This window comes from Vulpes lagopus, unplaced genomic scaffold (assembly GCF_018345385.1).
Source record: "Vulpes lagopus strain Blue_001 unplaced genomic scaffold, ASM1834538v1 ctg186, whole genome shotgun sequence".
Lineage (NCBI taxonomy): Eukaryota > Metazoa > Chordata > Mammalia > Carnivora > Canidae > Vulpes > Vulpes lagopus.
The window spans coordinates 95963-112529 of record NW_024570648.1 but is presented as its reverse complement, the minus strand read 5'-3'; the positions used below and the strand labels follow the sequence as shown (position 1 = coordinate 112529).

Here is a 16567-nt window from a genome sequence, read left to right as displayed (position 1 = left end):
GTACCCTAACCCTAACCCTAACACGTTCTGTAACCCTAACCCTACCCGAACCAGTACCCTAACCCTAACCCTAACCCTAAACAGTACCCCAAACCTAAACCTAAACCTTACCCTAACAATAACCCTAACCCATACCCTACCCCGAACCTTAACCCTAACCCTCACCCGTACCCTAACCCTAACGCTAACCCTAAACCTAACCCTAAACACTGTCCTTACTCTAACCCTAAACCTATCCCGTACCCTAACCCGTACCCAGCCCTAACCCTAACCCGTAACCTAACCCTAACCTTAACCCTATGCTAACCGATACACTCACCCTAAACCTAACCCATATCCTAACCCTAATCCATACCCTACCCTTAAACCTTACTCTAACCCTAACCCGTACACTAACCCTAACCCTAACCAGTCCCGCAACCCTAAACTTAACCCTAATAGGTACCCTAACCCTTACCCTAACCCTAAACCTGACACGACCCTTACCCTGACCCTAACCCTTACCCATACCCTACCCCTAACTCTTACCCATACACTAAACCTAAACCTAACCCTATCCCTTTTGCTAACCCATACCCTAACCCTAACCCTAACCCAAACCCTAACCCGTACCCTAACCCGTACCCTAAAGGTAACCCTAAACCGTACCCTAAAGGTAACCCTAACCCTAAACCTAACCCTAAACTTAACCCTAACCCTAACCCTAACCCTAACGCTAACCCTAACCCTAACCTTAACCCCTACCCTAACCCTACCCCTAACCCTAACAGTACCCTAACGCTAACCCTAACCCTAACCCTAACCCTAACCCCTAACCCTAACCCTAACCCTAACCCTAACCCTAACCCCTAACCCTAACCCTAACCCTAACCCTAACCCTAACGAGTACCCTAACCCTAACCCTAACCCATACACTAAACCTAAACCTAACCCTAACCCTATTGCTAACCCGTACCCTAACCCTAACCCTAACACTAACCCTAAACCGTACCCTAACCCGTACCCTAACCGTAACCCAAACCCGTAACCTAACGCTACCCTAAACCTAACCCTAACCCTAACCTTAACCCTAACCCATACCCTAAACCTAACCCTAACCCTAACCCGAACCCTGACCCTAACCCTAACCCCTAACCCTAACCCTAACCCTAACCCCTAACCCTAACCCCTAACCCTAACCCCTAACCCTAACCCTAACCCTAACCCTAACCCCTAACCCTAACCCTAACCCTAACCCTAACCCCTAACCCTAACCCTAACCCTAACCCTAACCCTAACCCTAACCCTAACCCTAACCCTGCAGACCCGGGATCGAAACCCACGTCAGGCTCCCGGTGCATGGAGCCTGCTTCTCCCTCTGCCTTCTCTGTCTCTTGTAAGAAAAGTCATTGAACTTAAAGCCCACCTTAATTTGGTACAAACTCATCTTGATCCTTAATTTAATTAGCAAAGACCCTATTTCCAAATAAGGTCACATTCTGATGTTCTGGGTCTATATAGATTTTAGGGAGACAGTATTCAACCCGTTATAGTTGTGTTTCAATAAATCACTTTTTAAGAATATACTGTCAGGACGCATGGGTGGCTCAGCTTCGTTCAATGATGGTTGAACGTCTGCCTTCGGCTCAGGACGTGATCCTGGAGTCATGGGATCAAGTTCCCCATCGGGTCCTGCATGGAGCCTGCTTCTCCCTCTCCCTATGTCTCTGCTTCTCTGTCTTTCATGAATAAATAAATAAAATCTTTTTAAAAAAGAATATACTGTCAAAATAATATTTATTATTTAAGTTAATCAAGTTTTTAATACTCATGGGGGTGCAGTAGTTTTAAGCTAAATCTATTTAATGGGACAATGGAATTGTGTTTTGGGTCCTGTTTTATCATCTATAAGAATCATGTAAATAAGCATACGTATATATTTTTCTAATAAAAATGTTTCTACCATATTTGGAGGATATAAATATTTTCCAACATTTGTACTAGATTTTGCTTATCTTCTTTTGACTATGATACAATAGATTTATAATTTTAAATTTGTCAAAATGGAAAAACAAAACAAAACTGATTTCAGGATATTAACTTTTAGTACTACATTTATAAACTTAACATTAGCGATCATAAGAATGAATGTACTGATATTATACTGTTCATAATGCTATACCTTATTGTTCTACAAAACTGAATGTGATCTTTAAAGTTAAATTTGAAAACCAAAAAGGCTTTATTTCTAATATTGGCACACAATTTTAAAAACTATCTCAAACATACATCAAATTAAAGATACTTATCATATAAATATATAATTATAGCTATCTTACTGATAAAAATTGTTTTTTTTTTTATTTTTTATTTTTTATTTTATTTTTTTTTTACCCTATGAGTTTCTTTTTTTTTTTTTTATTTATGATAGTCACAGAGAGAGAGAGAGAGAGAGGCAGAGACATAGGCAGAGGGAGAAGCAGGCTCCATGCACCGGGAGCCTGATATGGGATTCGATCCCAGGGTCTTCAGGATCGCGCCCCAGGGCCAAAGGCAGGCGCCAAACTGCTGCGCCACCCAGGGATCCCTGTTTTTTTTTTTTTTTTTTTTTTAATTCTAGAGACAGTTTTAGATTTAGGTCTTACTTTTTCACAAACTAATTCCTTTCTCATTTTACATGCTATATGTTCATCATGATTTTCTATGTGGTATACTAGAATAACGAATTGTCTTTACTTAATTCATATAGCTTTTAAACTAAATCTCAATTTCCAAATTAAGAAAGGAGTGTCTTAGCATTGATTGTTTATATGCATGCCAAAATGCCTTATCTTGGTTTTATGATGTTGTTTGTAAACTCTGGAGACAATAATGCTAATTTCATCTTTGTTACATCTTGGATAATCTGTTCTGAGGCTTTGTGTATTGCTGACATACAATGTTCAGATTTTATTTTTCCTTAGTGAATCCTGTTTAGTCCTGCTATCACTAAAGCTTGTTATTGTTTATCCTATTCACACAGCTGCAAGGTTCAATCTCTGTCCATCATGTTCTTTGATGCCCAATGCTTGTACTTCCTTTTTGTTTTTCTTCATTGACATAAGCTTTTTCCTCTTTGAAAACATCATAGCTGCTCTAATGGTAAGAATAGCTTAAAGATATTCTTTCATTTTTAAAATATAGGTTAGTCTTTATATAGAGAAAGAGGGAGGGAGGGAGAAGGTAATGGTATTTTTCAATAATAATACATTTAAAATAGTAATTAATTAGAGATAGCTCCTGGAAAACAAATTTAGTCAGTATAGAATTATAGCATTAGGCCACCAATATATAAAAAAAGGAACATGAAACACCCCCCGCATAACATTGGCCTTTCAAATCATCTGGGAAAATAACTATTAAACAACAGAATTGTATTGGAAAAACTATGCCACTGGTTGTATGAAGACTAGTTAATAAAGTTATGAAATAGGATGGTAAACTTTGTCATCCCCAAATGCATGGATTAACAAAAATATTTGATAAAGCATCATACTTCAGATGGGGAAAATTTTTTCTATTCTATACCATTTGTATATAATTGAATTGATAAAAGACAGTTGTAAGGTGTGTGGCAGATGTTACAGGTGTCCCATTCCATATTATCTTGGCACAAAACATGCCAGGCATTCAGAAGTCTTGCTAATGCAAACTTCCGCAACTCTTCGCCTGATGACTTTCCCACAAGTATTTAGCTCAAAAGCAAACTGAAAAAGCCAGGCAAGATGCCCAAGGAGCAGCCCTCATCCATTGACAGACAATGGTAGGAAACAATTTTGGCATCTTCTCTGCCATGGGTGGGAAAACATATACATATAACTCTAATCCAGTTATCTTAGGTCTGTATACCATCAGCATCAGCTAGGAGGCTGTTGGAAATTCTAGGGCTCCAACCAAGCCCTACTATGTCAGAATCTTTGGGGACAAGCTTCAAAATCTGCTTTAACTGGATTTTTAGGTAGTACTTATATCTGTTAAAATTTAAGAAGAGTTATTTTACACCAGGAATAAGAAAACAGTTTTTCCTGTAAAGGGTCATGTATTAGTTTCTTATGTTGCCTCGCCAATTTATCACAAACTAAAGTGGTTTAAAACAATTAAATTTTATTATCTTATGGTTCTAGAGGTCAGAAGCTCAACATCAGTCTCACTGGGCTAAAGTCAAGGTGTTAGTAGGACTAGTTCCTTCTGGAGGCTCTACAAGAGAATCTGTTTCCTTGGCTTTGTTAGTCTTAGAGGCTATACGTTTTTTCTTGAAATGTGGTCCCCTTCTCTATTTTCAAATACCATATGATTTCACTCATGTGGAATTTAAGAAACAAAAGAGATGAACATAGGGAAAGGGAAGGAAAAATAAAATAAGATAAAAGCAGAGAGGAAGGCAAACTATGAGATGCCTAACTATAGGAAATAAACTGAGAGATACAGAAGGAGAGGTATATGGGGAATGGGGTAACTAGGTGATGGGCATTAAGGAGGGCATGTGATGCAATGAGCACAAGATGTTATAAGCAATTGATGAATCACTAAATTCTACCTCTGAAACGAATAATACACCATCTGTTAAATAAATTGAATTTAATTTTTAAAAAGTGCAGTGACATTATATTTCCTTCACTGACAATTTCTTTTGTTACATTGCCATCTTTTATTTGACTTTCCTGCATCTCTCTTATAAGGACCCTTGTAATTACATTGGGTACACAGGATAATCAGGATAATCTCAAGATCCTTAAATTAGTTACATCTATAAGGCCCCTTTTGCCAGGTAAGGTAACATATTCATAATTTCTGGGGATTAGGACATATGCATCTTTGGGGAGGATATTATTCAGCCCATCATAGGCCAGGTGATGATTATTTTTAGCATTTTCTGCCAAGAGGCAAGGTTGAGTATATTATGTAGATACTTATATAACAAGATAGAAAACACTTGTCCTGCCTCATTTTCCTGGGATGAGCCATCCCAGATGGTGGGCCTGTTTTGGCTCAAGTGGAAAAATTCTCCGGAAAAAGAACTGGTCAAGAGGGGTACCTGGTAGTGGGAAATGCTGGCTATCTCCTCATCAGTTTCATTCTCTATCCAAGGAATCCCTGCATTTCCTTCTCTTCTCCTAAAGAGTTTTCCAAACCCAATTTGGGCAGTTGGACAGAGATGAGGTGACATTCAGAGCTCCTGATACTCAGCCTGAGATTCCAAAGCTAGGTGTCCAAAAGTTGTCAACATGGAGAAGTGCCAAATGTGAAGGTGGCCACTGGCACAGACCCCATGCAGGACTATGGTGCAGCCATTGGCCAGGGTGACAGGTGCTGGGAGCATAGGGAGGGCATCTAAACTTGGTTTCTGTGGCTCACAGTGCCAGACTGCTGGAATGGTGCCCCTGACTGCAGGGGGTACCAAAATAGGTGATGTAGCAGGTTTTACCTGAAGGCTATAATTTCCTAACTTGTGTTGTACACCATATTTCAGAAGTTACTGTTGGATTTGAGCTCCAGTTGCCTATAGCAATGACCTGCTCATATCTGCATGCTCTATTTACTTCCTTCCCTTCCCTATCTCATTTTCTGCCCACCCCCAACCCCTGCAATGCTTCCTGAAATAACTTCCCAAATAAACTACTTGCACTTAAATCTTTCCTTCGGGAGCACTGCTGGGATAACACAACTAGAATATGCTATGACCAGAAATGGTAACGACAATGTTTTTAAAAGTCACTTCTTTTTATCAAATATATACCAATTATTAACTTAATTTTTCATGTAATATCAGGTTTTTAGTAGCTGGAAAAACATGTGCTTTCCCTCCAAACACCTTTGTGTTACCCACTTTTTCCCAGTGTGTTTGTTTGCTTATTGTCTTTGTACTGTATATAGATGAGAGAATACAGTAATATTAATAATGCAAAAATCTATGGAGGATTGCTAAATGAAGTAAACAATAGAGGGAGAAATTCTCTAGAAATACCAGAAAATTAATGATGACTAAAAGACCACTCTGCATTGCAATTTGTTGATTGACCTCTAATACTTGAAAATCATTCCAGAAGAATGAAGAGCTAGTTGTGTTTTGCCCACTTGGCAAGATATTTTCTAAGTTCACGAGTAGTGCTCTCCTGAAAGCCTGAATAATGTTTCTCCAGTACAAAGTCAAAATGCAAACTGGAGGTCAGAAAAAATGTTTGTTTCAATCAGATGAAAGGAGGTACTATTTTAAAACCACCTTCTTATTTATGAAGAAGGTATTTTCCTGTCCTAAGGCAAAAAAACAACAACAAAAAAAAAGAGGCCAGGGATGGAATATTCAGGAAAATAATTTATATATTTCAGGTATGATTTAATCTGTTTTGGTGAAAAAATAAAATCTAGATTTTTATCCAATGCCAAGGAACACTATATATACTTTTTTTTTCAAAAATATGTAGCTAAGTGCAAGAATAACATACATTTTACAAGTTTTATCTAGTCAAGCTAACAGTTTTCACAACATATCTTCTTCTAATATCATAATTAGAAGGAAACATTTCATGTAGTGTGATTGTCACTAGAAAGATTCCAATTTAACTATAATAGCATTAGTGAGTAACAGGGCATGGAAATGAGCTGTACAAACTAGCACAAGGAAAAGATGTTATATCCACACTCTATTTAGAATGTGATCTCTACTATCTTTGTGTCTCTGTGATTCCTAAGTTTCTCAGATAAGAATAAACTTAACATAGTTAAACAATTAACATTTAAAATGAAAAATTCAAGTTTCTATTGAGTCAGAATTTGAGGCAAAGATACAATTAATGTTTCCTTTACCTGCACTCTCCTCCATACACACATAACTAAAATCAATTAAGACCTATCATCTCAATTAATAATAAATTTCATGTAGACTAAAATATGCTCATCTATTTTAAGCTATTCTTTTGTCTCAGATTTTCAGCACACTTGGTTACATACAGGTATAGATATAGATTAAGACTACATAAGGTATCTGCAATATAGGGACTTAGGCAGATATGAACAAAGTGATGGAAGTACATTTTAATTGATTAATATTAATATTAATAATTAATTCTCATAACTTTTTGACGTATGACAAGGAGGTAATTCCCAAACTGGGAAACATTTCCATTATCTTTCCAACCCATGCATTCTGAGAGGTAGTTTTAATAACATTTACCACTAATAGAATACATTTGACTGTTTATTGATTGATTGATTTTTGTTTTATTTTATTTCTTATTAAGTAGGCTCCACACCCAGCATGGAGCCCAACACAGGGCTGGAACTCACAACCCTGAGATCAAAACCTAAACTGAGATCAAGAGTAGGTCGCTTAACTGACTAATCCACCCAGGTGCCCATAAGTTTGACTATAAAAAAATAAATGAAATATTGTTTCTCTAAATCAAACCATAATAATTGAAGGGTACTAAATTTCAGTCTGTAGTGAGCTATTTTTTTTTAATTTTTTTTTTATTTTTTTTTTTTTTGTAGTGAGCTATTAATTAAAGATGAACATATCTGTGTATTTCAACAGAGCAGAAGGTGTTGAATTTCAGGAAATTTGCAGGCCTAGGAGATATTTGCATTTTTAAAAGGAATCACAAGAAACACTATTCTATGAATTTTACACCCACGGATCTCCTAAATTTTAAAATGAAACCAATAATGTGTCTTGTTCCAAAAGTATGATTGATTTAATGTGTTGAAGTTTTTTTTTTTAAATATATATAGTTTTTCCATGACCAATTAGTTGATATACAATGGCCTGTGTCTTCTCCTACAGTATGTGATACATTTTTGGTGAACATGCACTATATTTGCTGCTTCCATAATAAATCTTCAAGTTATCTAACAGAAAGTTGTTTATACAATGGGTACAGATGGTACAGACTGACAAATTTTTAGACATTACTTCTTAACACAGTGTCTTTTATTTAACACAGCTTCTCTGGAATTTTGCATATAGGAATTCTAGTTAGAGAAAACATATGTAAACTATGTCTTATATTAAAAGGTAATTTTTTAATCTTTATATTTGTTGTTTAAATGGGATTGCTAATGTCTCTGTTTTAGCCTTTATGCTAGTTTTATTTTTTGAGATGTAATTAACTACAATAAAGTCTAATTTATAGTTAGAATTTGGTAAGTTGTGACAATATATCAACCTGTGAAACAATTAATACAATCAGGATATTGAACCCATCTCCATAACCTACAAAAATTTGTGTCTTCCCTTGGTAATCACAGTTCCCAACCAAGCTACCCCCAACCTTTCCTAGGCAATAACTGATTTTATTTCTGACATCTTTTATTGGTTTGAATTTTCTAAAATTTTCTTTTCTTTTTTTTTTAAAGATTTATTTATTTATTTATTTATTTATTTATTTATTTATTTATTTATTTATGATAGACATAGAGAGAGAGAGAGAGGCAGAGACACAGGCAGAGAGAGAAGCAGGCTCCATGCACTGGGAGCCCGACGTGGGATTCGATCCTGGATCTCCAGGATCGCGCCCTGGGCCAAAGGCAGGCACCAAACCGCTGCGCCACCCAGGGATCCCTAAAATTTTCTTTAGTTAGGTCCTATAGTATATGCTTTTTTGCATGTGTCTTATTTTTTTTTAAGATTTTATTTATTCATGGGAGACACACACAGAGAGAGAGAGAGGCAGAGACATGAGCAGAGGGAGAAGCAGATTCCCTGGGGGGACCCTGATGTGGGACTTGATCCCAAGAACCCAGGATCATGACCTCACCCAAAGGCAGATGCTCAACCACTGAGCCACCCAAGTGCCCCTCAGTTTTAAGATATTATGAATAATAATATTATGAATCTTATGAATAAAACTACAAATAATTTGCATATAAATCTTTGTATAGGTATTGCTTTTTTTTTTTTTTCCTCTCAGGTATATGTCTCAGATAATACAATAGTGTTATGTTTAACCATTCAAGGTTTAAATCTTACTATTTTTGTTTCCATTTTTCCATGTGTTCTTTGTTGCCTTTTTCTTCTCTTTAATTTATATTAATTGGATATTTTTATGAATTCACATATCACTTTTGTTCACCAATTAACTATAAATACTTATTTTAGTGATTGCAGGTTGATGGTATATACGTTTAACTTTTCAACACTTCAAGTAATATTAAACCATTTCATGTAAAGTGTGAGAACCTTATAATAGTATACTTCCATTTCTATCCTCATGGCCATTTGTTATTGTTGTCATACATTTATTTCCCCATATGTTAGAAACTCCACACCACATTGTTATTATTTTTGCTTTAACAGTAAATAATCATTTTTTCCAGTTTTTAAAATTGTGGTAAAATATACATGATATATTAAAATTGACCATCTTGAGGGGATCCCTGGGTGGCTCAGTGGTTTAGTGCCTGCCTTCGGTCCAGGGCAAGATCTCGGAGTCCTGGGATCAAGTCCTGCATCGGGCTCCCTGCATGGAGCCTGCGTCTCCCTCTGCCTGTGTCTCTGCCTCTCTCTCTCACTCTCTCTCTCTCTGTGTCTGTCATGAATAAATAAATAAAATCTTAAAACACACACACATACACACACACACACACACCTCCCTGTTTATCTACAAGGGCTGTGCAAATTTGCATTCTGATCAACAGTGCACAAGGGTTCCAATTTCCTGGAAAATATCCCATGTACACTTGAAAAGAATGATTGTTGTTGGGTAGAGAACTCTATATATATGTTTGTTAGATGTAACTGGTTTAGTTGTGTGGTTCAAGTCCTCTATTTCCTTCTTCCCTCTCCAGAGAAATCTCTTCTGATTTTTCTAATCATTATTGAGAGTGAAGTATTAAAGCATCAAACTATTATTGCAAAACTATTTCTTTAAGGTTTCTTCCAAGAAGAAAGATTAGATTACCAAGGGAAGACAACCTTGCTTTATATATTTTGATTGATATTAGGTATATAAATGTTTATAATTTTGTATCATGCCGTATGAACATTAATATATAATGTCCCTTAACTTTTATTACCTTTTTTTCATTTAAAGTTTATTTTTTCTAGTGTTACTATAGCCACCCTCTCCTCTTTTGGTTACTATTTGCAAGGGTTTTTTCCATCTTTTCACTTTCCACACATTCGTGTCTTGGATCTAAAGTGAGTCTCTTATAGACAGCAAATAGTTTAACCATGTTTTAACCCATTCAGCCATTCTCTATGTTTGGATTGGAGAATTTAATCAATTTATATTTAATGTAATTACTGATAAAGACTTCTGTCATTTTGCTATTTGATTTACATCAAATATGTCTTATAGCTTTTTTGTCCCTCATTTCTTGCATTACCATATTCTTTCATGTTTAGTTGATTCTTTTAGTGAAACATTTAAAGTCCTGTCTAACCCCCTTTTGTGTGTATTCTAAAGCTATTTTATTTGTGAATACTATGAGGATTATATTTAAAATTATACCTGAAACTATAATAATATGCTAATTTGAATTTGTCAATACTATATGAAAGCTCTGCTCCTTTATAGCTCTATCCCTATTCCTTTCAGGTGCTGATGTCACAAAATTACATCTTTATATGCTGTATATCCAAAACCGTAAGTTGATATTTTTTTTAATTCACCAGTTTTTTTAAATTATGTAGAAAACAAAATGTGGAATTACAAACCAAACTTCCAATGATACTTTTAGACTAATAATTGTATTTTAAAAAGTTTTCATTTCTTAATCATATAAAAAACAGAAAGTAAAGTTACCAACTATTGTTACAGTAATAATAGCTTTTGTAATTGCTTATATATTTATGTTTACTGAAATCCTTGTTTCTTCATACATCTTTCAGTTACCATCTATTATATTTTCCTTTTGACATTCAAGACTCTAGTATTTCTTGCAGAGCATGTGTAGTGGTAACAAATTCCCTCAGATTTTTATAAGACAAAAATCTTAATTTATGACATTTTTGAAGTACAATTTTGCTGGATATATTATTCTTGGTTTATACTTTTTCTTCTTTTAGAACTTGGAATATATCAGCTCACTTTCTTATGGCCTCCAAAATTTCTGGTGAGAAATCTGCTTATAATTTTAGTGAAGATCCCTTATATATGATAAGTCATTTCTCTTTTGTTACCTACAAGATTCTCTGGTTTTGGCTTTTGGCAGTTTGATTAAAATGGGTCTTGATGTGGGTCTTTGAGTTTATCCTGAATAGATTTGGTTGAGCCTCCTATACTGGCTTGAATAGTAATCTCCCAAAATATATATCCACTCAGAACCCATGCAGGTGACTTTATTTGAAAGTGGTGTCTTTGTAGATACAATCAAGTTAAGATGAAAACATAGTGGATTAAGGTGGAGCTTAAATCCAATATGACTGGTGTTCTCATAAGAAGAAAGAGATTTAGAAACAAATCCAAAAGGAGAGCACCATGTAAAGACAAAGGCAGAGAGTGGAGTGATCTATCTACAAGTCAAGTAATTTCAAGAATGGCCAGCAACCACCAGGAACAAGGAGAGAACCTCCAGTCACCACCAATCTTGTCAACACTTTAATTTGAACTTCCAATCTTCTGAATTATGAGAAAATAAATTTTTGTTGTTTTAAGCTACCCAATTTTTAGTAGTTTGTTACAGTGGCCCTAAGAAACTAATAAAACTCCCCTTAGTCTTTAGATGCATAAGGTTGCAGCTGAATTTGGAACTTCAGTTGTAGACGTATTGGAATATGTTTCTTTCACAAATTAGAATAGCAAATTAATGGAATCCTTATTTCCTAGTGATGAAGTTTAGGTAATGTGAGATTATATAGTGTCATGGTGTTTGAAAAATGTATGAAGAGTTTTAGGTTTATGTGGATGTAAACTCGGGGTCCTTGCTTTCTGTTGCCCTTTTAAGATGCGTCTAGGGTTACTGTACAAAAAGAAGGACTTTCCAGAGAGTGGAGACAAGGATAAAGAAGAAAAGATCTGAGAGCTATTTCTAAGGAGGAAAATATGGCCTACCCCAATATTGATTCCCTCCCTTATGTTTTCCAGAAATATTTCAGGATTTCTATGAGCCATTGTCTGCTATAAGCTTATCACTCTTACTCTTCCCTAAAATACTTACTTATTATGACTATCTGATATAAATTCACCATAATATTTTAGTTTAAGGAAATAAGTTCATTTTTTACTGTATTATTATTGTCACTGTTACTATTTTCAATAACAAGCTGTCAATTTAATTGGGAGCAGATATGACTTAACACACTTGAGTAGAAAAGATAACTCTAAGTTTCTACCAGCTATCTTGCTTTGTCTTTTTGCCAACAGAGATGTCCCAAGCAGAGATTGTTCTTTTAATCACAGTCCATAATGGAAAGGCATATAAAGCATACACACATACAGCTCCTGATTAAAAGTAAATGTACTTAAAATTACTAAAAGTAATGTTTTATGCCACTGAAGTTTGGGGGCTATTTGTTACCAAAGCAAATCTATCTAAAAACAGTCTTTAAAAATAAAAATGTAACAACTTTTACGAGACTAATTTTAATGGTTGGCAGATGATTAATGGGTAAAATGAAATTTTGTAAATTTCTTCATCTTTCACAGCTTAGATGGAATATATATTGTTGTAATTGAAATATCACAAAAAATAAAAACTAGAACTATTACCATTTAATATTTCTTTCTTAATTCTCTCTCCTATTAGTAGCCTTAAGTAACATTTATTAGATTTAGCAAATGTGTATGCATTGTAATAGGACTTTATGGAAACTCATATCATGGTTTGGAATCACTTTCCACATTTATGATTTGGAATCATTTTCCACATTCATGATTTTTCACATCCTTGTGATGTGCTCTGCGCAATAAAATATAAGGGAAATCACAGTGGATCAGTTATGCATTTAGGCCTCAAGTGTTATTGAATACCTCTGCCTATTTTCTGGAACTCCTTCTATGACTATGAGAGAAAGCCAAAGATCGCTTATTGGAAGATGAGAGACAGGGGGGATACTAGAGCCAGCTCTTATTGACTTGGAGGAGCCAATCATGTGTATCTTTTACGAACTTCACATTCAGCTAAATCACATCGTCGTTGCTAGACCAAAATTACCAAGGCTGAACACTGATCTGCCTTTCTGAGTCAAAATGTTTTCTCAATGTTATCTCTTTGTATTGGGGTCTTAATTCGGTAAATTTTTTCAACATTTGCTCACTTGCCGCAGCCGGCCCACGCTCCGCGTCCTCCCGCCGCTCGACTTCCACGTCCACGACCACCGCCTCCGCCGATTGCCATGGAAGAGGAGATCCTGCGCTCGTCATCGACAATGGCTCCGGCATGTGCAAGGCGGGCTTCGCCGGGGATGACGCCCCCCGAGCCGTGTTCCCGTCCATCGTCGGGCAACCCCGGCACCAGGGCGTGATGGTGGGCATGGGCCAGAAGGACTCCTACGTGGGCGACGAGGCCCAGAGCAAGCGGGGCATCCTGACCCTCAAGTACCCCATTGAGCACGGCATCGTCACCTACTGGGACGACATGGAGAAGATCTGGCACCACACCTTCTACAACGAGCTGCGCGTGGCCCCCGAGGAGCACCCCGTGCTGCTGACCGAGGCCCCCTGAACCCCAAGGCCAACGGTGAGAAGATGACTCAGATCATGTTTGAGACATTCAACACCCCAGCCATGTACGTGGCCATCCAGGCCGTGCTGTCCCTGTACGCCTCTGGCCGCACCACTGGTATTGTCATGGACTCTGGGGATGGCGTCACCCACACTGTGCCCATCTACTAGGGGTACGCCTTGCCCCACGCCATCCTGCGTCTGGACCTGGCTGGCCGGGACCTGACCGACTACCTCATGAAGATCCTCACGGAGCGTGGCTACAGCTTCACCACCACTGCAGAGCGGGAGATAGTGCATGACATCAAGGAGAAGCTCTGCTACGTCGCCCTGGACTTCAAGCAGGAGATGGCCACAGCCACGTCCTCGTCCTCCCTGGAGAAGAGCTACGAGCTGCCCAACGGGCAGGTGATCACCATCGGCAATGAGCGGTTCCGCTGTCCAGAGGCGCTCTTCCACCCTTCCTTCCTGGGTATGGAGTCCTGCGGCATCCACGAGACCACCTTCAACTCCATCATGAAGTGTGATGTGGACATCCGGAAGGACCTTTACGCCAACACGGTGCTGTCTGGCGGGACCACCATGTACCCCAGCATCGCTGACAGGATGCAGAAGGAGATCACAGCCCTGGCCCCCAGCATGATGAAGATCAAGATCATTGCTCCTCCTGAACGCAAGTACTCTGTGTGGATCGGAGGCTCACTGTCCACCTTCCAGCAGATGTGGATCAGCAAGCAGGAGTACGATGAGTCGGGCCCCTCCATCGTCCACCGCAAATGCTTCTAAATGGACTGAGAGCAGATGCGTAGCATTTGCTGCATGAGTGAATTCCGAAGTATAAATTTGCCCTGGCAAATGTATACACCTCATGCTAGCCTCATGAAACTGGAATAAACCTTTGAAAAGAAATTTGTCCTTGAAGCTTGTATCTGATATCAGCACTGGATTGTAGAACTTGTTGCTGATCTTGACCTTGTATCCAAGTTAACTGTTCCCTTGGTATATGTTTAATACCCTGTACATATCTTTGATTTAAACCCTTAGCACATGCGGCTCGGTCACTTCACGGCTGAGGTTGAGAACATGTTTATGGGAGAGAAATGAACTGATTTGGAGAATCCACAAGACCATCGGGTTCTTGATCTGTGCAGGGTATTCACGCATAAGAGCCGCCTATTCCAGGATTTCTCTAGAGGCTGGCAAGAGTCTGAACCAGTTGTCATTTCTGTCTTGCCGGTCTAACAGGGTTGGGAAGGTCCAAGCCTTAGTACCCACTTTCCTGTCTTACCCGATGTTTTCCTGCCAGAACACCGTGGGTGGTTAATTGCCTTGAGTTGGAAAACGGTTTGCATTTACAACTGTAATTTTATTCATCCTTTTAATTTATGTAAGGTTTTTTGTACACAATTCTCAATTCTTTAAGAGATGACAACATATTTTGGTTTTCTACTGTCATGTGAGAACATTAGGCCCCAGCAACGCGTCATTGTGTGAGGAAAATAAAGTGTTGCAGTAAAAAAAAAAAAAAAAAAAAAAAAAAAATTCAACATTTGAAATCACTGAGTTTCTGAAATCTCTATTTTATTTTTTATTCCTACTTGCAAACTGGCCACTTTTTTTCAGTTTGCCTCTTTTTTCAAAATACATTTCTTAAAGAAATCACCCCAAACTGAAACATACTACCAATGCCAATCTTTAGATCTAAACATTTCTTAGTTATCCAGTCTTCCTTGTAAATTATTTCAAAAAACAATTTTATCAAATATTTCACCAATGCAGTCTTTAACTTCTGATTAAAGTTGTCTTTTACAATCTGGAGAATTTATAAGCCAATGCCACATACTTTATTTTTTAAGGCACCACTTTACTTTTGATACTATGAACTGGGAGGTTTGTCTCAACATTATACTCCCTCAAGAATATAATTTGGTGACGATTCTACTGTCTGCAGTGATGTAGATTGCTGTGGTAGTGAAAGGGGACATTGCAAATTATGTCCTATTTCTTAGAGGTTTCTACTCTAAGAAGCACATGACTTCATATAATGTGTGGAGTGGCAAAGAATAATACTATCATTTTCTCAAAAAGAGGGAAAGCAAAAATCTACAATAGCATTAATGATTACTACGGTAGCTATTAAAAGAAGAAATAATAGAATATCACATATACCAGATCTAAAGAATGACATGATTTGAGGAAGAAAGACATGTGGCTATTTGTTTTGGAATACAATGATATAATCACATGCAGAGTGCAGGATGCAATATTGGATGTGAAAAGAGAGCCAGCATCTGGATGCTGCACAGAAACAGTATCAATGACCAGTTAGTCTTAACAAGAGCAGCAGGGTAAAGAAAAGAAAACTACAGCAATATTCATATGAGTAACTACATGTCCTGTTCCATTTTGGCACGGAAGGGGGCTCAGAATATCAAGATAGCAAAAAGTAAAAGATGTATGCCTCAGTTTCATTCTTGGGATAGCTATCTGGCTAGTTTTGTGGGAAAGAAGGAGGCAAGCATTAAAATGAATATGAAACTGAAGCTTTAAACTTGGCCAAATTTTTGTTTATAATTGAAATGACCATAAAATTGGAAATGTGCACAAGACAGGCACTACTGTGGAGTTAGAAGGGAGATTTTAAAATATTGCTGAAGGCAGTGTTTGTACACAAACAAGTGAGGTACAGCCATTTCTTATTATTGGTGGATAGTTATGTTCTATAAAGTGAACACATGCCAAAATAGCAAATACAGAACCACTTTTCCTAAGGATAATGCAGGGATATATTCCTGAGAACTGATCACAACATCTTTATGAACTGATCAATATATAAGTTTGTTTTATGTTTCTGTTTAAAAATACTTTCTTTAATATATATTGTTGACTGATTAACATTGAATTAATGGCAAATAGCACTATCACTCTTGTCTGAATGCAGCTTACCA

The 16567-nt window shown here is 37.3% G+C and overlaps 1 pseudogene; it reads left to right on the top strand.

Annotated features, from left to right (window-relative positions):
• Nucleotides 1–13291: 13291 nt before the first annotated feature.
• Nucleotides 13292–15098, top strand: LOC121483852 (annotated as a pseudogene).
• Nucleotides 15099–16567: the final 1469 nt, after the last annotated feature.